Raw genomic sequence first — 12,008 nt, 5'->3', positions numbered from 1 at the left:
CCCCCCAAACCCACTCCCATACCCGTCCAAACTGGCCCACGACCCGCCCCCACGAACCCGGTCTTTCCCCCCAGCAATCCAAAACGACCCCGTTTTTAACAGACCAAATCAGGACCGTTGATCTCTGTTGATCTAACGGTCCGGAACTGGGGTTTGTTTAATATTTATATGTCCGAACCTCTACCCCCCCCACCCCTTCGTCTCTCTCTCTCACCCCATCCCTCAAAGACCCTGTAACGCCGCCACACTCCACCGTCGCCCACCGTAACACCACCGTCTACCACCGTCTCTCCGCCGTCCGCCGCCGGCCGGAAATCGCTCACGGCGGCGGTCAAGCTCCAAACCCACCCAAATTTTCACCATCGACTCCTCTCCCCCTCCACTTTCTAATGCCTAAAATATGTTCCCTCGAATGTTAGCCAATCTGCTCGAATCTTCAAAATTACCGTCACCGTCTCCGCCGTGTCCGGCGGTGGTCACCCCAAACTCGTCCAAACTAACACCCCTGAACCGCCTTGGTCTCCTCTTTCCAAACCCCCAAACCCCGTCCCTCGAATCCTCGCCGAACTCCTCGAATCTCCGATCAAAGTTCCGGCCAAAACCCTAATTTTCCCAAACCTCACCAAATCGATGCCATGTGCTCCCCTCGCTTCCCTCATGTTGAATCCATCGTCCGTCGCATTCAAATCTCACCGGAGATGTTCGAATTTTGAATCTGAGAAGTGGCAAGATTTTAGAAGTTAAAACCAGTAAGTTTCCTATATTCTTTAGGTTGTTGCTTAGTTATCTGATTTAACTTCACTCTCATTGTTGTTTTGCTTCATGAATAATCGATTCGAGTTTCTTTTAGAGCCAGTAATCCTTATTGTTTCTATTTTGTTCATGTTGGCTGAATTCTAATAGTATACAACATGAATTTGGTTCGTTTAAGTTCTGTCATCATAATTCTTTGTTGTTAATCAGTGTGCTAGGGCGTAAGATTAATGTTGGAGTAAGTCAGTAGATTTTTCTTTCATTTAATTAATGCTTCTTAATAATAATTGATGCTGACTTTAGTCTTTAGTTTTTGGTTCAATTTTGCTTTGATTTTCTGCCGGTCGAGTGAGTAAGTCATTAATGATTCGACTCCAGTTCAATTTGGTTTGAATCACTGACTTGTTTGGTGAATTAGCTTAGTCTGGATTAACAATTTAGTTAGAAATTCCATGTTCTGATCAATGGGTTGAGTAGTTAGTTCAACTGTAGGGTTTGTTTGGTTTTAGATGAATTCCTCTGTTCTTTGGGTAATTAACCATGATTACTACTAAGATTAAGGGGCTGGGTCAGGTAATTCTAGCTTGGTCAGTAATTTCAGGGGATTCAAAGGGTAGTTTAGGCATGGAAAAGGGTAGTTTCATTAAGATTGGTAATTGTTGAAGTAAAGTAAGGGTAGAATAGGAATTGTAATGGGTATAGAACCTTCTAGGATGGACTATAGTGCATATTTCAGTAAACTTAGGGTAGTTACTTGTGTGACAAGTCAGAAAATAAAGGATAAAAAATAGAATTAAATAGGGACCAATGGGGTAAAAGGAAAATCGGAAATTGGACCTAAGCTCACCTATAAATAGGCATTAATTTGCCTTGATTCACAAGTTTTGAGGTCTAAAATTCACACCCCCCCCCCCAAAGTGTTTACAGATCTGAAGTCTGAAATTCAAAAAAAAAAAAAAGTTCAAAAAACCAAAAACAAAAATAGTAGACAGATCCAAAAAAAAAAAGAATAATTTACTGCTCTCTTGGGACTCTCTTAGATCAAGTTTGAATTTCATTTGTAGATCAAGTTTCAGTGCAACAGAAGGTTAAAAATGGTTGAGTGTCTTCTAGACCTTGTTTGGATCAAGTTCAGGGACTTTTGGTTGATTTCGAGTGTATTTTGATCCAATCATATCTGGTTTTCATCTGCTTTTGGTGTTTAATCTGCTGTTAGTCATTCCTGGGTCTGCTGTGGTATTTTTTTTGGATTTAAAAGTGATCTAGCTGCTTTGAGTTTGAGCTGCTGTTAGCTACTGCTTAGCTGACTTACCTCTTCTTCATTTCTGTTCTAATTCCAGGTATATCCTTAGACTCAAGAGATATTCGAGCCATATCAGCATGTATGCACACATTTGAAGTTACATAATGAAAAACTATTTGATAGCTATTGTTTAGCCTAGCCTTTTGGTTTAGTTGATCTATTTAAGCAATGATTGAAATGTATTAATTAGGACTTTATAGACCATACTGAACTACTGCGTTTTCTGTCGAATTCTATGGTTACCCTGTTGAATAATATTAGATGCGATTAGTTCTAGTTTATTGCCATATTTGAGATTTACGTTCAGGGTGTAACAGTGGCTTAATAGTGATGGTTTAGTGTCACTAAAAACATTAGAACATATTGCCTTGACTTGAATCTGGAAACAGCTTGTGCGTCTCACACTGAAATTCAAAGTGTCATTTGTGACCATAAGGGTTGATTACCTTAGTGTGCTTGTCATATTGATTAATTGAAATCAGAAATGAACATTGGAAATACATTCAGGTTTAGACAGTGACTAATTTGTGTTGAAAAGTATTAATCAAGGTTAAATGATTGCCAAAATCAGGAATTAATGGTATGCAAACAATTTTGAAATTTACGTTGAGTTGTGAATTCCAAACTGTTTATCTGTTAGCAAGTTGTGATTGAAATTAGAATCCAAAGGGCACAATGAAGCTTCATATTGGATCTGGACTCACTTATGAGCCAAACCTGACGGCCCCTACTCTGACCAGACTTGGGCCTGGAATTTGCTTGTACAGGGCCCATGTTTGGGCAACTTTGTTCTTATGAGTACGGCTGAATTTGTTTAGGGCCAGCTTTGAGGCCCAAGACACTGAAAGTACATCAATACTAATTAATTAGGGCCGTTCAGAGACAAGACTTAATAGAAAAATCATAGTTTCTTTAGGTTTGCCTTTTAAATAATAAAGTGAGATGAGCCTCGCCAATAAAAAATGCAAAATCACGGGGCCCTCAATAGATGCTATATAAAATGCTTAGAACTCGGGCGGACCATTTAGCAAATTTCATGGTCTTCTCCAAATATAATAAACTCGTAGTTGCTTTAGGCACGAATTTTAATAATATTACCTTCCTAAAAGTGGGTGCACATTTATGTGACCCGAATCCAAATCCCAACGAAGTTGAAATGTGTCAAAAGCCACGGGTGCACTGGTGTAACGTGGTTCGAGATACATTTTCACGACGTTGCAATTCTTATTAAAGACATAAAGTAAAAGCGCTTAAAATAAAAGGCACATAGGTTAGAATATATTTTAAAATCAGATAAAAGCAAATACAACAGTTGAGCGACCGTGCTAGAACCACGGAACCCGGGAGTGCCTAATACCTTCTCCCGGGTTAACAGAATTCCTTACTCGGAGTTCTGGTTCGCGGATTGTTAACAGAGTCATAATTTTCTCGGATCGGGATTCAACCGGTGACTTGGGACACCATTAATCTCCTAAGTGGCGACTCTGAATATTAATAATAGATCCCGTTCCGACTGTCCTTTAATTGGTAAAACTCCTTTACACCCTCACAGGTGTGTAAAAGGTGTGACAGTTGTAAGCTTATTATTTACTTTTAACGTCTTTCATTCATTCTAAGATATATGTATGAACTCGATCTCTTTGAGTTTAATGCCCATTGTGCTTAGATCTAAAGTTGATTATATTTGGCCAAGATTTACCCTCTACTTTATCATCAATTGATTTAATCAAAATACTTAATACTTTTTGGTCAAACAATTTGGCGCCGTCTGTGGGGATTTCTTAGCCAAATTCTTTAGTTTCCTTTAGATCTAGAACCAGCCAACTATTACTTCCGGGTTGTTACAACCTCACCATCTCGGTGACAACGCCAACCTAAAAAGAATGGTAGATAAGTTCTTGGAATAACCGTATCAACCTAGGTCAGATCTCTACACAAAATAAAAATCATGACCGATGTCTATACGAAACCCATGCCCCACCCGTGACGGTAGGCTTAGCGAGTCATGTGCACGATTTAAGAAGAACCACAATCACTATGTGCTTGGAATAATTGCGATCCCATGCAGTGTATTCACCCTGTATACCGACCTGTACTTCCACCCCTGAGGAAGGGATGATAACCTACCGCATGACCCCTTGGAAGACCAGGCATATCCCACATTAATTTCATATCACGCATGCTGGATGATTTATAAACAAAGCATGACATGTTTCCCTTATTGTTTACGCATATCGGACTGACACTCGGCCCCGATGCCCCAACGGTTGAGGTAAGCCCAACACACAAGGAGTCTAGACGCAGTTAGACGATGAAGCTAAAGGCGGTTGCCAAATCAGAAACCACTATTCAAGTACTAGGCGGAGCGTGTCACCCTACAACGCTGCTCCTCCCTTCACCGGCTTGCTAGACCGAGGTAACAGACAATTTCATTTTGGTTTTTCACTCTTTTTGGTTCGAAACAGGAACGCGAACACTTGCATAGGTATGCGAACAAGGGACAAATGCCGCTAAAACACCCCAGAAAATGGTTCCGTAGTATGCCATCTTGCAAGTAATGACCGAGCAAAACCCCCTAAGCCGCAACATATCACAAATAACGGAAATGGCACGGTACAGATCAACCATCGAAAAATAATCTCCAGTAAAAGCAAAATTGAGCAAAATGGGACTCGCCCATAAAACACGCGGCATTCTCCAATAAAAACAAAATTGAGCAAACTGGGACTCACCCAGGAAAACGCACAGTACTCTCCAAATGAAAGTGAAATTAAAGCGAACCAAGATCTGCCCAGACGCACACGTAAACAACACGGCAGCGAGTAATGATCCCCAACGGAGATAACACAATGGGTTACAATTTCAACGTTGCTCGAAAAAATACCCCTATGGCCATCGGCCTTCGCCAGAAAAGAATTCGACCTCGCTCGAATCAACAACGGGTTACAATTTCGACCTTGCTCGAAATAACACCCCTACGACCATCGGCTTCGCCAAAAGAGAAGTTCGACCTCGCTCGAATCTACAATGAATTACAATTTCGACCTTGCTCGAAAAAACACCGCTACGGCCATCGGCCTTCGCCAGAAGAGAATTCGACCTCGCTCAAATTTACAACGGGTTATAATTTCGACCTTGCTCGAAATAACACCGCTACGGCCATCGGCCTTCGCCAAAAGAGAAGTTCGACCTCGCTCCAATCTACAACGGGTTACAATTTTGACCTTGCTCGAAAAAACACCCCTACGGCCATCGACCTTCGCTAGACCTCGCTCGAATCTTATGACTGGTTAAAATTTCGACCTTGCTCGAAATAACACCCATACGGCCATCGGCCTTCACCAACAGAAGAGTTCGACCTCGCTCAAATTTACAACTGGTTATAATTTCAACCTTGTTCGAATATATGTCAAAAATTGACTCCGCCGAGAATGGCGACTTCAAGTTCGACCTCGCCCAAACACGAAAATTCGAATTCACAATCGAAAGAGTCAGGGATTCATCACAGTGAAAATCAAAAGATACACAAATGAGGGCGAAATAACTATTTTATTCAAATACACATGCGCGACAGCCGCACCTCACAAAGGGCCGAAACGGGCCCTTGGGAAAGGAAAGTAAACAACGAAAGAACAAAAAAAACTAAGTACATAGGATGCGGCAAAAGCCTCACGCCGCATCATCTCCGCCGCCGTTCTCCTCGATATCACCATCATCATCAGAAGGGAGCTCATCCTCGTTGTCGAAGCCCTCCCCAGTCTCCGGAGTCGCAGGGTCATATCCACAAGCAGCGCGAGCCTCGCGTGCCTTTGCCCGATCATCTTCAAAGGTGGCCTCTTAGACAGTCCCTGCCTCCCACAAACCCTTATAAATATCTCGCTGAGCCTCGGCGTGGACCCACAACTCATATAGCAGCGTGGGACCGCGGCAGAGACAGACTCGACCTGGGCCAACACCTGTTCCTTCTCGGCCTCGAGTGCCACGACCCGGTCCCCTAGGCTCGAAGCCTCCCGATCGATTTCACCAATACGCTCCTCGAGCCGCGCCTCCCTCAGCGTGGCCGTAGCCCTTTTAGATTCCTGTTCAGATTGGAGGACGCGGATAGCGTCCTCCAGTGCCGCCACCCTCGCCAAAGCCGATGTCCGAGCCTCCTCGGCACTCTCCATTTCAGCCACTTTCTTTTCCAGCTTGGCCAACTTCCCCATCCATTCAGCGCTCAAGGCTTCAACTCTGGTAGCATTTTGCTCGAGTTCGGCCTACAGAGACAACACCTTCGCCTGAAGATCCTCGCACTCCGCGGCAACCCCTTTGCCTACCTCGAGTTCCTCGTCTTTGGTACGGCAGTTCCTCGAGCTCACTGCATATACGGATGGACTGCATAAGCTCCTGATCCCTTTTCTCCAACTCTTTCCTGATGGATTAGGCTCCAGTACCCGCCCTGAGCCGCTCCTGCATCTCACGACACTTGTTGCAATACCACCAATACTTTTCAAGTATCTTTAGAAAAATTACGGCCCGAGTCTCGGCTCTACGAGCACTCTCGATCTCCAGCATGTAAGACCACAAACAAAGGGAGGAAAGGAGTTGGTAAAGATCAGGGTCACAAAGCAAAACAAAAAAGAAGAAGACAACAACAACAAACAAAAGGGAGGGGGGGGGGACTTACCCTTAGACCCATCACAGCCACGCCACGTGACAATTCGGCGTTACTAACATCCTGGAGAGCTACGCTTTCTACGGCAGAGCATAGAAGGTCGAACTGCGGCACAAAATCCACCGTGTCTCGCAGAAGGTTGAGATCCGGCGGAATTTCGAGTATTCGGGAAGGGCCTCTCGCTCTCACTATAGTTCGGGTAAAGCCCTCCTCGAATATCCTAATGTCATCAGGATTGAGGTCGGACTCAGATTCGTAAACCATGACGCCTTTTCCCCTCTCCTCGGCCGAAGAAGGAGTACGGTTCGGCCGGGATGTCGAAGGGACATTCGAGATAGTGACGGTAGCCTCGGGACTTCGTCTTCCCCCACACCAGCCTGTTGACCGCTTATAACAGGCGTAGCCTCTGCGGCCGAGTTGGCATCACTGCCGGTTTCGGGCACCGCCAAGGCAAGGTCGCTCCTCGAAGATTTTTCGACTTGAGAAGCCACTTCCAACACCACCCGTCGTCTCTTCCATGGGGCCTCTCCACTACTGGCACGGGATGATTCGCCCGTTGGACGGATAGCAGGAACCGGAGTCTCTGGCCGAGGAGTAGACTCCGCACGAATGGCTTCGGCCGCAGGCGCAGATTGGGCTGTAGCTCTCGGTGCAGGCCGGGCAACGGCTCTCGGCGTAGGTCGGGAAAGGGGCGCCGGCTGATGGAATGCGAGCGGAGGAGCCCTCGTCCTTCGTACCCTCCCTATCAACAAAGAAAGACGATCATATAACAGCAAGGCCGAACCATGAGGCAAAGAACAAAGGAAAAATTGCAGCAAGCCGACTCATCGGTGAGAGGCTTACGCCCATATTTCTCATGAAAGGACACCCACTCACGAATCCCCATTGTATGGGGGAGAATTGCGCTCACCCACTCGTGAATATCGTCAACTAGCGGGGGAGGTAGTCTCTCAGCTGCAAAAGCAAAAACAAGTCTTTAGCAACATCACCTAAAGGAGAATGATCGACGACCACCTTAAGAGGAATCATAAAATAAAGGAAAACTTCCGGGCGAAGTTCCACGTCTCTGGAAATTCGGCCGGGTCCGCCTAGGGGTGGGCATAGTTTGGGCAAACCCGAAATCCAAACCGAAATCCAAATTTTTTAAATTTTTTGTTTGGATTTTCGGATTACGGATTGGATTTTGGATTTAATTTTTTAAAATTTTGGATTTCGGATTGGATATTGGATTCGGTACTTCGGGTTCCGAAAATCCAAAATTTTTATACTTCATATTTAGTCCATCATCCATATGTCAGTAGTAATAAGTTCGATACCTACCCGTTAGATATTATCTCATATATTCAATATTAACTACTAAGTTACTATCCGAATATTTTCTATTTGGATATGGTTTTACTATTGCTATTTCTTATTAGGCGTATTAGTGTCTTTGTTGCATTCCCTTTATAATAATTTCATTACTTGAATACTTTATTTGGATGATTGCGGTGAGAATGAGTAACTTTTCGGGCAATTTAGCATGAGTACTTCATTTGGATATTCATTTTTTGTAAAAAGAAGAAACATCTTAACTTATAAGCTCAAAACCGAAAATCAAAAATATCCAAACCGATTAATCCAAAACCGAACTTAAAAAATCCGATCCAATCCGAGCTTATTTGGATTGGATTTGGATTGTCATTTCTTCAATCCGAAAACCAAAAATCCAAACCGAAATTTTAAATTCAATCCGAACTGTCCGAACGCCCACCCCTAGGTCCGCCATAAGATGCTCTGTCCGCACATAGAAGTAGCTTTCCCCGAAACGGAAATTAGCCTTGTCGTCCATTTTTACCACCAAACTCTTGGTTCCTCGATGGCGCATGTGGATCATTGTACCCCGAAGAAAATGAGGGGCAAAGATGTGAAGCATGTGCCCCAAGGAAATTCCTCGTCCGGCAAGCTTCGCATACTTGATAAGCATGAGGAAGAGTTTGTACGCGTACAGAGAAAGCTGAGCCGGGCACACTTCGTAGAAGCGGCAGAAGTCTACCACCAGAGAGGGGAGGGGAAGCGTGTACCCAATAACAAAAGGGTACGCGTAAAATGCGCAGTACCCCGAGCGGTGCAAATGTACAATGTCCTTCCCCGCCGCCGGCACCATTTTGATATGAACTGGGATTCCTCACTTGGCCTTGAGCGCCGTAATCGCTGCTTCATCCATGGTGGAAGGGACAGGCTCCGATTCATTTCCGGCAGGACTGTTGAAGTCAGTCCTTAACTTCTCTGGACGGGGTACTATCTCATCCACCGTCGGAAACCCCTCATCTTCCACCACCTCCACTTCCTCTTCAAGAAGGGGTACGTCAATTTCCAGCGCCGGAGCTTCAACCAATCTATCAGTCTGGGAAGAAGTACCAACCATTTATCTGTCTAAGATCGAAATAAACAAGAACAATGAAGGAAAAGAGAGAGAGGTCACGTCGAATCCTAACGAAAGTAGAAGTATGAAATACTGAAGAAGGTGGAGGTTTGTAAAATTCTCTCAGGTAAATTGAAAAGCATAACAATCAAATAAGGGATTCCCCCTATTTATAGGAACGCAAATATCCTGAGCGAGAAACCCGAGAACCGCCAATCAAAAAGAACTAAAAGGGCATGGGAAACGATACGGTGCTTGGGAAACGTGCGCCATAATGATGCTTAACAAGTATTCATGGCACCCTGAACCGATGTGATGATCCATCTCTGAACTGACGTAACGGTCCAGTAAAGTCCTTGAAGCATCGCGTCGTCACCTCGCCATGAGGACTTCGTCCCTCGCATGATGTCTAGATTTCTCTTAACTCTTGAGTCAACAGGGTCCGCCATCGAGCTCGCCAAAAGGCGACCCCAACGGGCGGAGGGACTAATTATATGGGTCAAAATATGACCATCAGATGGCTGTCATTAAAAGGAACAGTAAGAGGTCGGCCAAGCCATGGTCGTGCCCACGAGGCGTAATGGCGATGAGCATCTTTGCTACTGCCGAGATCAGGCCATCAGAAGGCTTACACGGCAGAATGTAATACTAGGGCGAGTGAGGAAGAGTATAGTCATGAGAGTGCACGCTGATCAAGAACCGTTGGGTAAAAGGGAAAATTGACAATATATATATATATATATATATATATATATATATATATATATATATATATATATATATATATATATATATATATATATATATATATATATAAGGCAAAGCAGAAAAAGAAGGGAGAGACACGATAGAGAACTCCAAGGGAAGAAGGAAGAAGTCTATAATCTAGGTTACAAACCTTTGTAATCTCCATTGTTGAATCAATAAAGCTAGATCTCATATTCATCAGCAGGATTCATCCCTTATCTTCTTTGCTTATACAAGCATGGAACAATGTATTGAAGTTGTAAGCTTATTATTTACTTTTAACGTCTTTCATTCATTCTAAGATATATGTATGAACTCGATCTCTTTGAGTCTAATGCCCATTGTGCTTGGATCTAAAGTTGATTATATTTGGCCAAGATTTACCCTCTACTTTATCATTAATTGATTTAATCAAAAGGCTTAATACTTTTTGGTCAAACAATACCTAGTAAAATCCTACTAGTGGGGTCTGGGGAGGGTAGAGTGTACAAAGACCTTACCCCTACCCCCGAAGGGTAGAGAGGTTGTTTCCGGACGACCACCGGCTCAATAGAGGAGACAATAATATCAGAAAAGAAATGAAAGAAAAGATCTGTAACAACAAAAGAAGCTAGGGAAGTAATAATATCATCTTAAGAGGCAACAAATAAGTGAAAATTGCAATAACACAATACTATACAAAACAACAAAAGAACACAACATAGACCGTTAACAGATCTAGACAAAACTCTATCAGACTACCCGATACAAAGAGAAAAAAACTCTCTACTACTCCCTAGCTAATATGTTATTTAAGTAAATAGCTCATATGTTATTTGGAAAAGAAAGTTTTACTTTAAAGCTTAAATTATTAGGTAGAGTACATTTTTAGGCTTGATGTTCTAAAAGAATGTCATAATAGATGAAGAGTAATGTGTTAAAATGATAGCTATTAAATCTATGTAATACTTGTAAGACAAATAATGTTATACGTGAATGCCGAGCTATTAGTGTTCAATATATCTCCAGAATGAGTGCTATACAAAGATGCGAATGTTAAGGTGAATGTGCAGTTATATAAGATTAAGAATGATTATATTTGATATAATGTGTGATCTAATGAAAAGTAGGAAAGATCTATATAAGTTATATCAATAAGTTGAGATAAAAAGACTTGGGATTAAATTTTAGTCATGTAGTAAGTTCACATTATGTCCAATATTTTATTTACAGTCTTTTAGTTGTGTCAAAAATTTATATATCGATAGAAAATAGAGAAAACTTCTACAGCTAGAGAGTATTTGTTCTTGTCTTTTTCTCCTCTTTTTAAATTTTACATTTGATATAATGTTGGTTGAAACGAGTTTAAATAGAGCAAAATAAGTATTATTCATAGTTTCATACTCAAACTTACATGAACGTAGGGGCGTTCATGGTTCGGTTTGGGTCGATTTTTTCCTAAAAAGAAACCAAATCAAGTAAGTCGGTTTTTCAAATATTGGAACCAAACCAAACCAATTAAGTCGATTTTTTATTGATTCGGTTTTTGGTGGTTTTTGTCGGTTTTTTTATTTTTTCGGTTGTTTATCTATTTTTTTCTTAAATATGAGACATACACTACCAAACGCATATTTCGGTGACTACATTTGCAACGTAATACTATCATATCAATTGCTCTTTGAGAACTCTATCATTTACCAAGATATATTGATGATAATTGAATCAAAATAGTGATGAATAATGTAAGTACTCAATTAAAAATAAATTATTTTTAACATGAAATAAATTCTTGTACTTAGCAAAAGAAAGCTACAAATCAAGCTAGAATCTAATGGCAAAGAATTAGATTATTATAATAGCAAAGAACTAGACTAAAAATACAAATGACTAATATTTACCATAAAATTTTAAAAACTTTATATAAAAATATACATATATATAGGTGTAATAATAAATTTAAATAGCTACTTTTATAGTCGGTTTGGTTCGTTTGTTTTTTTGGTTATTTTTATATTAAAATTAAAACCAAATCAAATTTGACCGGTTTTTAAAATTTAAAACCAAAACCAAACGATCACAAATCTAAAAAGTATCGATTTTTTTTGTTGGTTTGGTTAGGTAATTTTGATTTTTATGAAAATAAACGGATTGATAAGGAATTATGTTGT

Source organism: Nicotiana attenuata, chromosome 4, assembly GCF_001879085.1.
Source record: "Nicotiana attenuata strain UT chromosome 4, NIATTr2, whole genome shotgun sequence".
NCBI classification, from domain to species: Eukaryota; Viridiplantae; Streptophyta; class Magnoliopsida; order Solanales; family Solanaceae; genus Nicotiana; species Nicotiana attenuata.
This window is presented reverse-complemented; position numbering follows the sequence as displayed.